The 13,460-nt window shown below is 41.5% G+C and overlaps 1 pseudogene; it reads left to right on the top strand.

Annotated features, from left to right (window-relative positions):
* The first annotated feature begins 2,331 nt into the window (after positions 1-2,331).
* Positions 2,332-2,436, top strand: LOC121148808 (annotated as a pseudogene).
* Positions 2,437-13,460: the final 11,024 nt, after the last annotated feature.

Here is a 13,460-nt window from a genome sequence, read left to right as displayed (position 1 = left end):
ACTTATCTGGACTGTGAGATACTTCACTCTATGCTTGCAATATGATTGCAATGAAAGAGTCTCAACTGAACTTGAACTGTGGCAACGAATGAGGTGGAGGGTTTGGGGAGGTGTGGGTCGAATCCCAATATATAAGAAACCATATCAATGATGCAATGCAATAATTTAATGAATAAATAAATAAATAATCAAATAAACAAATATGCATTCAATGGGCATAGCATGGTCAACTAGCAGCCATAGTAGGCATACTCCTAGCATTTCATGCACCGAGAACTCATAGGACACCGGTTCTAATACTGGCAATGCCAGTAACTGTACAGATCCTGGCTTGTGGCCTTGGAAAGCAGTGAAGGATGCCTAAGTCTTGGGGCCCTGAACCTAGGATAGGAGACCCAGGAGATGCTCCTGGCTCCTGGCTCCTGGGTTTGGATCAGCACAACTCCAGCCATCACTGATGCTTGGAAAGTGGATCAACAGGCAGACGATCTTCCTCTCTAACTCTCCTGCTCTATATATTTCATTTTCCAATGAAAATAAAACAAATCTACTTTTAAAAATTAATTCAATGAAATAACAAATGAGACATTCCCTAAACTACACAAAGAATGGAAATTAATATCCAAGTGGTGCACAGGACTCCCAACAGGGTTGACCAAAGTGATCTTGACCATAACGCAAGATAATCAAACTCTTGTCAATTGAATACAAGAAAGAAATCCTTCAATGTGATCAACAAAGAAATTGATTGACATATAGATGTAGGACAATTAAATTCACAGCTGATATCTCACAGGAGACTACAGGTCAGAAGAGAATGGTGTGATACATTCCAAAATCTGAAAGCAAAATTTGTCACTTTAGAATAATGTACCCAGCAAAGCTTTCCTTTGTCGTCTTCTTCTTTTGTATCATATATATATATTTTTGCATTTTATACATTCATTATTTATGTATTGTTAATACAATATTATATATTTTATGTTTATTTTATATTATTTTAGATAATATATTATTTTATACATATTTTTTATTGTTTAAGATACATTATCTTTTATATTATATATGTTATTTTTATGTATTTACTTTTGTAGATTTTTTACATATGTGATTAGGAGGAATATGGACGAGGGCTACAGGAAGGTGGCTGAGATTACAATTTCCTCACTGTCTTTTTTACCCTCGTGAATCTGAAGGAAAGGAGGAGTCAAGGAGAGAAGTCACATCCAGCCTCCTTTATTGAAAAGGCAGATAGGGCCTGTTGCGATGGCTCAGAGATTAAGGTCCTCACCTTGCACGCCCAGGATCCCATATGGGCACCGCTTCTTCTTCCAGTGGCCCCATTTCTCATCCAGCTCCCTGTCTGTGGTCTGGGAAAACAGTCGAGGAAGGTCCTGCAGCCATGCGAAAAACCTGGAAGAAGATACTGCCTTTGAACCGGCATAGCATCGGCCGTTGTGCTTACTTGGGGTGTGAATCATGAGACAGATGATCTTCCTCTCTATGTCTCCTCTCTGTATATTCACCTTTCCAATAAAAAAATAATAAAAATAGATCCTATAGAAGTAATAAAAAAGAAAAGGCAGATAAACAGAGAGGAGGAGATAGACATTTTCTAATAATTCGGTCTTGGAGCGACCACAATGGCCAGAGCTGAGCCAATCTGAAACAAGGAGCCAGAAGCTTCTTCTAGGTCTCCCATGTGCACTCAGGGTCCCAAGGCTTTAAGCCATCCTCAATTGCTTCCCCAGGCCACAGACAAGGAACTAAATGGGAAGTGAAATAGGCTGCCAGGATTAGAACCAGTACCCATATGATCTCCTGGCCTCTTCAAGGTGAGGACTTTAGTCTCTAGGCTTCTGTGCTGGTCCCAATTTGTATTATAAAAATGAAACTTCTTCCGCAATGAAGAAAAAAAAGAGTTAAAAGAATGTGCCTTGGGCCCTGCGCAGTTGCGCAAGTGGTTAAGGTCCTCGCCTTGCACGCCCGTGATTCCATACGGGTGATGATTCTATCCCGGCAGCCCTGCTTCACTTCTAGCTTCCTGCCTGTGTCCTGGGAAAGCACTCGAGGATGGACCTAAGCTTTGGGACCCTGCACCCGCGTGGGAGACCCAGAAGAGGCTCCTGGCTTCGGATTGGCACTTGGGGAGTGAATCATCGAACGGATGATCTTCCTCTCTGTCTCTCCTCTCTGTATATTCACCTTCCCAATAAAAAAAAAAATAAATCTTAAAAAAAAAGAATATGCCTTTCCTGCACTTCATGAGCCACCATGCACGTGGAGTAGTGTGTGGGCCTTCCAAAACCAAAATGTGTTTGGGAGCAAGAAATGTCTTCACTTTCACAGTATGCCCTTTGAATGAATAGTCTGAGTGCTGGGCTGTTTAGTGAAGTTGCCAGGCACACTGATTCCAAGACTGTGAAAATGGTGTGACTATTCAGCTTAAGCCAAATAGAGGGAATTTACAACTGGCATCCCAGTAGCAACATGCTCTTGGCCCTCATGGTGATTCTCCCATTTCATGGCCTCTACATAGAAGAGCACCAGGATTTTTGGAAGGAGGAACACGCGCAGGTAAAGAAGCTTCATGGAAAAGAAAAGCCAAAGAAAGAAGGGAAAAGAGTAACAAAAAGAAATAGTGTTGGCCTATGCAGAGGGAACGTCATTTGCAGAGACTGAAAGGACCATGTGTAGTTCTTGTCCATGTTGGAGGATGTTCCTGGTTCTCAGTGACCTGCCTTAGGTGAACACAGCCATCTCCAAGCTGAAGCCAAATGCAGTTAAAGTGTGAGAGGTCACTTCCGTATTCTAATTCTGCAAAATCATTCTGGTACTGGGTTTGTAAGCTGACATTCATCTAATAGAGTGAATTGCCTAGGGAAATGGCTCCATCAATGAGTAAATAATTGTCTCATGACTAATTTAGCGTGAAGATGGAATGTTGGAGAGCAGCAGGGTCTGTGAGGGGTAGCGTCATTACATGGTTTTTGGAATGTTTCTTCCTCAGTCATTTCTTGCTTCCCTACTAAATTAACACTAAGCTTCTTTGGCCATCAGCCTCTGTTTCACACAGCAAGATCCAAAACTACACTTCACCTACCCCTTTGAGAATATCTAGTAAGATGGATTTGTATATTAAAGGAACTGCCTGAGAAGAGAGCAGTGAACACCATCCTATGTATAAAAGGTCCTGGATACATGATAATGTGGTGATTGCCAAGAGAAAAAGCCCCTATTACATAGAAAAGTGAATCGTATGGATGATACTAATATAACATATAATTGCATTAAACACTACAAAGGGAAAAGCCAGACTTTGATGAAAGTGTGAATGGATGGCTAGATGGGTCCAGAGGCAATGGTCCAAAGCTCATCAGTTGAAATAAAAATTCCCTGACCAAATATTTAAACTGAATTTCAAAGGATCAATGAGAGCCAGATGCATAACATTTGCTCTAATTTTTAAGACCCTGGTGGAGGGGTCAGCATCGTGGTCACTACATGTAAGTAACCTGTAATTTAAGCCATTACCTGTGATGCCCACATGCTGCATGATTATGGGTTTGAGTCCTGGCTGCTCCACCTCTGATCCTTTTTAAATATGAATTAGAAGCAAGCAAACAAACAAACAAAAAACAAAACGGTTGAGACACTATGCTCCATATCAGAGTTCCTGAGTCTGATTCTTGCTAAGGCTCCAAATTACAGCTTCCTTCTAAAGCATACCTGGGAAACAGAAGTTCAAGTGATGGCAACACAATCCATGTGCAAAAGCTGGATTGAGTTCCCAATCCCCAGTTTTCACCTGGTCCAGTTTGTATGTTGAGGATATGGGGAGTGTGAAATTGGAGTTTTTCTCTCTCCAAGAAGTAAGAGAAGAAACAAGTGCTAAAGGTATTTGGAGCAAATAGATTTTCATTTGCAAACCTTAAGGTTAGAGAACACCAATTTCTACAAAGAAGCAAGATCAGGCGACATGCTTGAACATAGGAAATAATCAAGCCATCAAAAGCTTTGGAAATTTTATGAACAAGCTTTGATTTAACCCACTTAATCAAAGCTTAGAGTATATAAGATACTTTTGTTGGATATGACAGTACTGTATATTTGTGCAGCTAGCTGCTGATTTGATTGTTTTGTAGCACTCAGTTTCCAGACAGGTTGTGGGGACTACTTTGAGGTATTTTTCCAAGAGTGGGTCAGAAACAACAGTGCCCAGTAAATTTTTGAAGTGTGTTTTCATTGTAAAAAACATAATAAAACGTACCATCTAAGAGAAAAATGAATACAATTCTTCCTAACCTGCCCTGCAATGATACTTAAAAAGATACTCTCTTGAAGGAGAAAAGGAATAGCACCCATAAAATGTAAAGGTAAATGTGAAGAATATCTTAGTAAAATAACAAGGAAAAAACCAATGAATTTCCCATTGCTAAAACGACAGGGCCAAATTACCACCTCTTTATATTAATCCTGAATGGAAATGGCTAAACTCACCAATCAAATGCCATAGATTAGCAGATTGGGTTAAAAAAAAAACAATAAAAAAATCTTCTATCTATTTCCTACAGGAGACATATCTCACTAACAAAGATCAGCAGAAACACTATCTCACAGATTCTGATGATTTGTTTTTATTTTCATTTCTTCAAAACTTTTTTCTCATAATCAATTTTTACTCCCTCATACATCATATTGTTTTCTGCAAGAAAATTTTCTGATTTCCTTTAATTCCTTCAGTGACACATTAGTCATTCAGTAGCATGTTATGTAACTTCATGGCATTGTTAATTTCTATTTTTCTTCCTGCTGTTGATTTTGTGGCTTTACATCTAAGAGGAAATACAATAATGATCTAATGGACACTGTCATATCTGCATGTGAGGATCACAAGCAGACCACATCTCTGCTTACAGATCAAAGGTGGAGTCCCAATGAAATTGTAAAATTTGTCATGCCATTAGCATGCTGGACTTTATGCTATTGTCTGTGCATGTCTGCAAAAGTGACCTTATAACTGTTTATGAAGAACTATACTATAATAAGAATGTACAAGAAATCAATTGAGGGGAAATGGATTTGGGGAATGGGAGGTTAAATAGGAGGGGAAATCACAGAGCTCATGGAACTATATCACAAGATAGTAATGATATTTTTTAAAAGACATGTTAAAAATTAGAACAATTTCCTAAAAAAACCAAGTGGTAACTCAAGAATATTACAGAAAATAGACAAAAGTTATGCTATGATAAGAGTCTCAATTCAGCAAGAGGATAGAATAACCATGTATGTATATATTCACCAAAGCAAGAGCAGTCAGATAAATACAGCAAATAGTATCAGACACAAAGGGAGGCAGTGGTTCTAATATAAAAATAGCAGGTGACTTCAATACATTATAGAATGAATCATCCAGATTCAAAGCCAATAAATATAAAGTCAAATCATGCTATCCAGCAGATATACCCCACAGACATTTTGCATAACATTTTACCTAATATATACAAACTACACACTTGACTCATCAGCAAAAGAAACCTTTTTTTAGGATTAGAACACATCTCATGGCCCAAATCAAGTCTCAACAATATTGAAACTTTCTCACCCTAACCATTGAAAATCTGCCTTTTAATATTGTCCAATTCTTCTCTGCCTAGACAAATGAGTACTGCTACCCAAGCCCTTGTACTACCTGAGGTATTCTCCACCTAGACCCAAAACTGGCACCAGCTCATCTATAGTTCTGAGCAGCGCCCTCCTGGGAGCCACAGGCGTCCCTGAACTGGGTGCAGCATCTGTGTAGATGGATTCCTAATTGTAGTGTGTCTACGCATGATTGCAAAGGCCCTGAAACTTAGGACCTTTTCTCACTGATTCTCCCCATCCTCCATCATACTCAATATGAGTTCTCTACCCTCAGACACACCTGCAAATAATACTGGGACCCTTTCTGTCTCAGGAGCATTGGTTTCTCTCACAAAGACCCAGATGAAAGATGATAATTAGCATGTAGGAGAGACACACACCGATATGTGTTACTCATGAACACAGGCACATACACTCATCTGTCCTTACAATTCCCTGACATGCACATTTCCATGATACCCACATAGACATCAAAACACTTGCATGTAATTGCACCTTCCATCTGTTGGGCTTCAATACTGAGGCTAAAGAGCCTGGAAACAGCAGGCAGAAGAACCAGAAGATGCCATTTCCTGGGGGAGGATCAGAACCAAAGTCAAAAAGAGGCAATCATTTCTCCCTGGATATAAGATCTCGCTCCTAAACACCCCAATGCATATTCAAAAACAGGTTTCTCTCCCACGTTCCTTGAACAGATACACCACTCTTACACCCAAAGGAAATACAGGTTTACAGCTCCAGGAATTCTTATGGAAACCTGACCTAAAATCACCGTCCAAAACAGCAATAGCAGACGTGGCATGTAACTTGATCCTCAGATGTGTATGCAGACAACATTTATTTGCATGAACAGAACATGTTGGTGAAAATTTGTCTCAGGGTTGTAAGTCAACATTCCCCCAAATCTGTAGCAACACTCCTCTGTTTCTCTAACCATTTCTCATCATGAAAATGGAAAAACGCTTAAGCATTTCTTCAGCCTTTACACTGTTGGAGAAACTATTGACTCAAATATCTCAACTTCTTTTTGAGCTAAAGACTGCTGGCTTGGGTTGGCTGTTAGATGAATTTATTACTCTTTTATTTTTTTGACAAACATGGTGTTTCTTCCCACATGTGTTTTCTGCTAACCTGATGAATGTAGTTTTACCCACACTCCCTGCAATTACATGCCTTCTATGATACTGATCATATGTATCAGGAGTCATGTGGCGTGTGTTGAAATGTGACTTCCTTGTGAAAATCCTCCCACACTTAACTTCAAATTGAGAGCTTGTCCCTTGTGAGTCATTCAGTGCCTGGTGAGGTATGATTTTTATATGAAGCCTTGCTCCCTTTATTTGCACACATTGGGTTTCTACCCAGCTTGCAAACTGGTGACTGATAATAATCTGAGACATATCACTGATGCCTTGCCAACAGTTGCCATACTTGGCTCCTACTCTGTTTGGGAATGCTACCCTCACGGAAGATTTGGATATTTCCTCTGCATTCACTGCCTAGGCTCTTATGGGATAGTCCTCTTTCTCTCACTGTCACTCAATGCCTCCAGTGACTTTTGGGAAGAGACTGGCAGAAAAAAGCACCCCTTTATTTCTCCCTCTGCTTTTTGTTTTCAAAATGGGTTTGGAATTTTTATGGACCTCTTGTCCTTAACTGTGTCATGACATCTATGTGGATCAGATGGTGTTCATCCCCTTAAGAATGGTTCTCTGGTTACAGGAGTTGCCTTGCAGCTGCGTCTGAGAAGTCTCAAGAGCAGTAACTAAGGATGACATGTCAAATGAGGGACTTGTGACTGGAGAATGCAAGAGAACATAGTTGACCAGGATGGATCTCTGACTTTGTGTCTTCTAAAATAAGATGGTTTGGTGTTAGGACAGATACAGACAAGCAGCCCAGCTACCTGCTTTCACTTGGATTAAGCCTGTTCTATTATTTGTTCCTCATGTACTAGGAACAGCTGGCATCCACCAAGTGTTCCTGTGTGGTAAGTCATATCATCCTCTTTTTGTTTTCTTTTTTTTTTCTATTCCAGCTTTAGGAATCCAAAATGTTTTGTATCACTAGACCTATTCACATTCAAACCATTCATCCAATACATCCAAAGTACCATTCTCCAGTTTCACTCTTAGACGTCCTTCGTAGCTTTGATTTCAGGGACCTCTACCACATCCCTTGCAGATGTTCTCTTCATTCATGTTTCCCTGTAGTTTTCTTTTCCACCTCCGATACTTGGATTCCTATCACTTTGTCTGATAAGTTACTTGAGGCTATCTCCTTGTGTTATAAAAAAACTCTGATCTCTCAGGATGGAATTTCATTCTTGACATTCTTTATGAACAGGAAGAGCGCTATGAAGGAAGAAGCCACATCACCAGGAAATCCACAAATTTGGACGACACATTTTGTTTACGATGAGGACCTATGAGTAGATCTGTGATTATCAACCCAAAATAGGTGCAAATTGATGTTTTGTGTTACTGTTGTGGCTAGGCAGGGGTCAGTAATGCTCGTTCCTGAGTCTGAGACAATCGATAACCATTGCCTCATGCCTACTCCAGGGATTGTTTTCTCCTTCGTGCCACACATAACATGAGAAAGACTATCTCAGGTGTCATACTTCTCTGTATTGACCAATCTCCGTCTGCCTATTTTCCATGCACTGGAAATTCCCGCATCAAAGATACATCCCTCCATTGACTATCTAGCTCTCTCACCCCAATTTCAGCAACCCACTGCCCACTGCTAGGTTTACACACATAAAACTCTGTCAGTCTCAGTGTGATGACACAAATCTGCACAAGAGTCTTTTCATCAGCAGAATCTAGACAGGGGAAAAAAAGCTTGGTGGTGAGGTACATTAAGCCTCAGACTGCAGGGCTTTCAGCCGGTATATATGAATGCTGTACTACTGGCTGTGCTGCTGCTGAGCAACTCCCCTGATAGTACATCTGGGAAAACAACAGAATATGGCCTTGTGTGTGGATGCCACTATGTGAGAAACCTGGAAGAAATTTTTTGGCCAAGACTTAAGTGTTTTCCAGCCCTGGTTGTAGGGGCTATTTTGGAAGTGAACCAGCAGAGGGTAGATTTTTCTCTTCTGTCTTATAAAGGTTCAAGTAATTCAAAAAGTTTTCTAAAGAAGCAAACATGCAAACCAGACCTAATTTGAAACACTTGGCTGTGCTCATACTCATATTTCACTCAATTGTATTATTCAGTAAATCTCCATTTCCATGGACAGTGTTAAGCACAGAATTCACATGATAAAATGCTATTGAAACAATGAGTAAATAAAAACATATGACTTTTTTTTTTGGAAGCATGGAGAGAATTTAAAAGGCACTGTTCATGATCCAGAAGAAACTTTCATATTAGAAGAGCTGCAAAGTAACCAAGAACTTGTTTTCTGCCTTGGATGCTTCAAAAAGGTATTTTGAAACTATAGCCAATGTGTGCACGTGTTGAGCTAGCCCTGAGCCTGCCTGGGCTCTGGTGCCTGTTGCCTGCAGGGTAATACACCAGTGGGTGAGGTTTCTGGCAGGCATGGGGCTCACCTGCCACTAACATAGGGAATAGGGTGTGGCACAACTTGGGCCTGGGGGTTTAAACTTCCTGAAGCCTCCTGGCTGCTGGTGGGTCCTAGGCCACAGTGTCTCAAATCCCAGATCACAATCTACAGCAACTGCATGCACATAGTGAGCTGTCAGTGGGGCACTGTGCCATTTGGCGCCAGATTCTGTCTGCTGGCTCGCCAGCAAGTTCTCTGGGATTTTCATTCATTGAATTGCTGCTTAAGTGGTTCCAGGTTGATCCCACTGTGTTTCTGAGATGTGAATCAATCCTAAAGATTCCCAATGACAGTAATTCTCACTTTGCAGAACTGGTAATTGCAGAAGAACTTGTAATTACAAAATAATGCTGACCACTGGCACTAGTCCATGCAAAAGCTAAGGCTTGGGCCTTTTCCAGAGGGATCATATCCTATTTCCTGACATGATGATGGATCAGGAGATGGGTCACATTAGGCAGGGACATGACATTAAGTAGCACTCGAGAACCATATCTTGAGGTGGATTCTGTGGAGGATGAGTGGACAAAACCTCGTGGAAATTCAAAACACATTGGAAGCTCAAGATTTGGGGTGGTTATGGACTAAGCTAGGTGTGACCAAAGAGCCTGCCAGCAAGCACAATTTAGGAAATGCACAACAGTCTAGACAGGTTGGGGCAGCACCCTGAATGTGCATCCTGAAGGGTGTGGCATGAGCTGGGTTGCAACTCATACAGGGACAGTGGAAGGCCAGATTGTGCCAGGACCAGGTCTAAAACACAATGGCACGTATGAGAACTGGGCCTGGGACCACTCCCAGGAACTTAGGAAACTCCCCCTGTGAGTCATAGCCCCTCTGGTGAACATGTGATCAAGAGTCAGAAAACTGGATAACGTAGCTGCATCAGCTGGCTAATATGTCAATTGGAAATGGAATGGGGGTGTACTAGGAAAGACTGAACAAACCTTAGCCCACATTTGAAACTAGTAACCAGGATGGAACACAGGTCACGCCAAGCTAGGCTCTTGCACCTACTGGTCTGCGTGGGCTAGGGACTATAAGCCATAATGTTTAAGGCAGTAATCAGGACAAGTGAGTGCCTGAGCCAAACTGAGTCTGAGCAACCACTGCAATGCATGTGATCTATGGCTGGGAACAGGCTCAGTTGGGAAGTAAGGGGACACCATTAATGGGATGAGGCTCCCACCAAGTGGTGTGTTGGCTGCAATGGGAGCTGCATTCTCATCAGGATACAGTTGTAGTCTACCCAGGCACGATTGTGGACTAGGACTTAATGCACCAAGCCTGGCCAGACTCCAACACTGTCTGATGTCCTGAAGGGCCAGGGTAGATGTAGGACAGACTAGGCTAGGGCTCAACCCCTACTGGGCCATGTGTGAGCCATCTGTGAGCATGGACAATCCACAGCTGGGCTGAAACATCCAACAGAAAGAACCAGTTTGGGTTGAAGGCCAGTCAGAAAAGCCACTGTTCCTGCTAGGACTGGAGGTGAACTGCATAGGGCTGACACATGGATCCTCTAGTAAGCATGGAACCTGGCATTGGGAAAGGTTCTGATGGAGGAGCCTGGGCAACTCCTCTGGCAGTACACAGACCTGGCAGGTAAGCACAAGAAACATAATAGGAATCAGCTCAGAACAGGCTACAGAATGTTACCCACTGGCATATATTTAGTATGTTTTGGGGGCATACTAGACTGAATCAGTTCATGTCATCCACTGGTAAATACAAGCACCAGTACAGAGTGTAGATCAAGCCAGGCTTGATCATTACAAAAAAAAAAGTGCACAAACCAAAATGTCAAGGTGAGTTTGCATGTAATGGATGTGACCGCAGTGATCACCAACACACGTGAATACCTGGAAGGGAGGGGAAAGAGCTGGCAGGGGCAGTATTTGGAGGCTACCTTGCTGGAAAGCTACTCCACTGGAGAGTGTGAGATGGGATGGGGGCAGACCAGGTCTACAACACCTATGCACATCATGTGGACCAGGAATTGCAAACACCTATTGATTGGGGCAATGTACTGTGCTGGGACCGGCACTGGCCACTACATACAAGAATTTGGACTGGGAACACCTCAGACGAAGTTTTTTTGGGGATCTCTCCAGTCAAAATGACAGACTCAGAACCCTAATCAAGACAGCTATATGTTGGCAGGTAAAATACTAGACAAACGAAGATTTTATGATTTACTAAGTCAATCAGTGGATTCTTCAGTGATCTCATTGTGTTTGGAGTCTCGAGAATGGAAGCGATTTATAAGTGATCAATGATCAAAACCACTTGAGCAAGAATCTTAGTACATGCCCCACATACGGGACCTGTGGTGTTTGATAATTGGTTGGGGATTCTTCCTCAATATCACACTTTGTCTTGGATAAATGAAGGAAAAAATGTGGAAATAATAATCTTAAGCATGCTCTTATAGCTGTCAACCCTTTTGCCCTAAAAAATGCTGAAAATATTTTTCAAAATATAACACAAAGTAAATAAATAAATAAAAAGGAGTGATCTGCGATATTTTTGTGCACAAAGTATTTTAAAAATAAAAGAACTAAATAAAAACGTGGATCAATTGCTCCCAGGATTTAAAGGCATTTAAAAAAAAATTGGTCAGTACAAAGTCACGCTGCTTCAAGTCACTATGACACTAGTAGATCATATCACCACTAGATTGAAATCTGGCTGCTCCATGTTCAATCTCCTGCTCTTTTAATGTACCCAAGGAATGAGTATAAAATATTTAAAATCTTGAAATACATAGCAGACTCAGATGCATTCTGAGCGCCTGGATTCAGACAGAGTTAGTCTAGGGAGACGCAGCTTTAAACAATAGTGTACACATAATATAATATAAGATGATAAAACATAAGATGATACAATACAATATAATATAACATAACAATTTTACACCATAAAATATTTAATATATTTACACTAATTCAAAAATATATATGAACTCAGGTATTCAAAGAGGAGGAGAAAGATAGAGGAAATCTGTCTGTCTTTGATTCACTCCCAAGTGGCCTCAATAGCCATAGATGTGTCAATCAAAAGTCTAGAGCCAGGAACATCTTCCTGGTCCCCATTGTGGCTTTAGCATCCCAAGACTGGAGGCTGTCCTCAACTGCTTCTCCAGGCCACAAGCAGGAAGCTGGAAGGCAAGTGGAGCAGTCAGGACATGAAGTGGTGTCCATATGGGATCTCAGCATGTCCAAGGTAAGGACTTTAGCCAATAGGCTGCCATGCCAGGCCCTCGTGCAGCCTTTGGGGTAAAAGAGTAGCTGGTGATATCTCCTGCTCACTCTCTCTCTCTTGCTCTCTTTCTTTCTCTCCTTGTCTCTCTCTCTCTCTCTCTGTGCTTGAGTATCTCTATAACTCTTCCCTAGTTTTGAGAAGTCTTTGTTTTTGCTAAATTGAAATCACATTTGAATTGGACTTTGACAGCCATCACTTTCCATTTGACTCCTTAGAGTTGAACGGCAAATATTCCCCAGGTGACTCCTTTACTTATTTTAAAAGCAACAGTGCTACTTACCTCTCGCTGTTGTGAGCTCTTCCTTTTTATTCCCTTCTTTTTCTTTCCACTGCTTCTTTGATACCCAGCTTCTGGCCATACTCATCACCATACCATATTAGAAGCTCACTGCCTGGTTTGATGACTTGGCAGGTGTGGTAAAATATTTGTCTGTGGTATTTATTGGAAGGCCACCAAATTCTGCTCCTCATCATTCCAGGCACAGTTCACGTACCTGGGGCAGAGATAAACACTGAGTTCCCATGTGCTGTTACACTTGATAGCCTCTATCCTGCTTGAATCCCTATTCTGCAAGAGCTCTCCCTGCAAACATGTATCTCTCTCATGAGATCAATGAAGTCCCACGTCCAAGGTGTAGATACCGTATTTGTTCTGACAAGCATGCTTTCTTCCTTCTTTCCTCACTAGTCATCCTCAAAACCCTAGTCCACTTTCCTCTCTCCTGACTGGACATGGAGCACACAGAGTTTCCCTAAACTCCAAATTTCATTCAGTTTTCTCCCACAGAATTTAGTGTTGGATACACTCCCTAACTCTAGCCTATCACACATGCTGCACAACTCAGATTTCCCAAAAGCAATCCTTTGAATTCCTTTCTCTTGGACCTTTATCCTGGATCATGGGAGTCCCAGACCCAGAATGGTAGTGGAGTCTTCATTGCTTCTTAGCCTCTCCCAGAACTACTCACAGAAA

Source organism: Ochotona curzoniae, unplaced genomic scaffold (assembly GCF_017591425.1).
Source record: "Ochotona curzoniae isolate NIBS_2020 unplaced genomic scaffold, NIBS_Ocur_1.0 contig_1820, whole genome shotgun sequence".
In the NCBI taxonomy this organism is placed as follows: domain Eukaryota; kingdom Metazoa; phylum Chordata; class Mammalia; order Lagomorpha; family Ochotonidae; genus Ochotona; species Ochotona curzoniae.
The sequence above is the reverse complement of the archived record's forward strand: the minus strand, read 5'-3'. Positions and strand labels throughout refer to the sequence as shown.